Source organism: Rhineura floridana, chromosome 5 (assembly GCF_030035675.1).
Source record: "Rhineura floridana isolate rRhiFlo1 chromosome 5, rRhiFlo1.hap2, whole genome shotgun sequence".
Lineage (NCBI taxonomy): Eukaryota > Metazoa > Chordata > Lepidosauria > Squamata > Rhineuridae > Rhineura > Rhineura floridana.
This window is the reverse complement of record NC_084484.1, coordinates 142000153-142002546: the sequence shown is the minus strand read 5'-3', so window position 1 is coordinate 142002546 and position 2394 is coordinate 142000153. Positions and strand designations below refer to the sequence as shown.

Here is a 2394-nt window from a genome sequence, read left to right as displayed (position 1 = left end):
GTCAAATTCTGGGTTATGGAAAAGGCTACAGGAACAGGAACAGCATTAGAAACTAAACTAAAGAAGAGAGAACTTTTTTGGACATACACTTTAAAAACCATGGCCCCAAAAGGCCTGAATGAAGATATGAATTGGCTCCCAGTTTTATGACATCTAATATGAAAACAGAATATAGGTATCAATACAATATCAGGCTATGCATGTATTCTCTTTTTAATAAAGATTTATAACAATAGTTTTAGCATATGTCAGTAACAAATTGGATAATGAGATCCACTAATTCAGTATATGTATATTAATTATGTATTTGTTTTAAAGTTAAGGTGGTACTGTATGGTTTTCATGCCGAGTTATTACATAATTATGGATTATCAAGTAATCTTATGGGATATTTGGAAACCAACAAGAGCAATTTTTTATGATATCACTTTAAGATAATTTCTACAGCTGAATTCACTTAACAAGTAGTCCTTTTAAATACCTTGAGCAGGCATTTGCATTCAACCCCCATGTATTTTGAGGGGTTTTCTACATGAATGCTGCTGATAAAAACTGTCCATAGGAACTGGATAAAAAATGGTAAGCAATTTAAGAAATAATTATTAATGGGAATGAAAAGATCTATTCCTATATTGCAAATTAATTGTAATTTACTTTGGCTACAGAACTAATGGAAATGCATCTATCCTGCACCTATTACTTTTCATGCAAGTGAAAATCTGTTAAGTAAGTGTTTTCCACTATCCCTTAAGAAATTGTAGGTAATAATTTTTAATTAAATTAGTCATATAAATTGAAGCTCTATGAATATATAATGTACTTTTTTATTCTGTATAGTATATGCTTGAAAGGCCATTGAGAAAGACACACAAGTTGAAACACGTCTGGCCATAATATACGCATCTTGCTCCATTGAGATACAGATTTAAAGCCTACAAGCAAGAGTACCAGCAGTTTATATAAAAAGCACTATAGCAGCTATGTATGTATTCATTCATGAGTATGGACTAAAGACTTAGACACTTTTGATTCAGGAGATACTCTTCCTGTCTCTTTACAAACCATATATGTGCGAATTTAGTGTTTGTTATTGTATGTATTAAAAAACCTTTTTTAAATAAATATAAAAAAAATGTTTTTGCATAAATTGGAATTGTAATGACCACATACCCTAATTTTCTGTAAGACACATGCTGTTAAGATGTGACAAAATGAAGGGATACATGGCTAATGAAAGTGCTTCAATATTGTTATGAGCATGGGGGTTGGAATGGATGATTCCTGTGGGTCCCTTTTCCAGCCTCTGATTTGGAATCCTGTGCCTTGGGGCTGGCTCTGCTGGCCAGATGAATTTCTTTCGTTAAACAAATAGGGTGGCCAGGTAGGATAATGGGTCTATCAGTTGCCGAGCAACTGGTGAATGGACCAGGAAGACCCTTTTGTCATTGAAACTCTTCAGGAGAGCCTCCCCCCCCCTTCCTGGAAGCTAGCAGAAGTTTTTGCTTTGAGTGTTTTTAGAATGGTCTAGAGAAAGCCTGGTAACTGTCTTTCACAGTCCAATCCACTTCCTGTGTAACGTGCCTCTGAGCATATGGTGAGTGGTGGCAACACCTGCAATTAGGACTACATCTCCAAAGATGGAGATTTACATTTTTTGTATGTTTGTTAGTGGTGTTCTTGCTTTGCTTCTTTTCTGTGTTACTACTGTTTCTACAGAGAATCTAACCTTTCTGTCATTATCCATCCTGGAAATCTGTGTCAAATTTATTTTTTATTAATTTCAAAGCCTTTTTATTGACCAGTGTCATATGATGGTGAAGGCAGTCTTTTGTGTTTCAAACTGGAGGTTATGTTCTATTTCTATTTTGGATACATTAACAGTTGAGTCTGAAACTGCAGTTTCATGTAAAATCAGACTGATTACAACGTTGCTACTTAAGCAATGAATCTAGCTGTTGGAAAAAAGAAACTTGGTCTGCCCAAGGTGCATGTTTTCAGTGTGCTATGTGAAAACCACCCCACTTAAAGAAGGTAGGCATGTTCAATTAAAAACTTAAAGCACACCTAGATATTTGCTAGAATATATTTCACCTCCCATTGTTTTATCTTGTGCAAACTGAGACACTCCTCATGTCCATTGGAGACTATTCTGCAGAATAGTCAGTGCCATTATTCCACAATTGTTTTTGGAGTTTTTTAGTGTAAATTATGTACAGTGTTGCTGTATTTCACATATTCACAGAAACAGAAGCAAACGAAAATGCTTCACTAAAATTGCAAAGTAAATCAAACATATTTAAAGTGATTATCTGAACTATATCGTCTGTCTGCCTCCCTGCTAAAACAAGATCAGCACAGTACATGTCTTGTTTCTGTTATTTGGACTGATTTCAG

The 2394-nt window shown here is 34.8% G+C and overlaps 1 long non-coding RNA gene across 1 annotated transcript; it reads left to right on the top strand.

Annotated features, from left to right (window-relative positions):
- The first annotated feature begins 518 nt into the window (after positions 1–518).
- On the top strand, positions 519–1102 carry LOC133385951 (uncharacterized). Its single transcript, XR_009763031.1, has 3 exons — positions 519–579; positions 666–726; positions 838–1102. It is a non-coding gene; the product is annotated as an uncharacterized LOC133385951 (long non-coding RNA).
- Positions 1103–2394: the final 1292 nt, after the last annotated feature.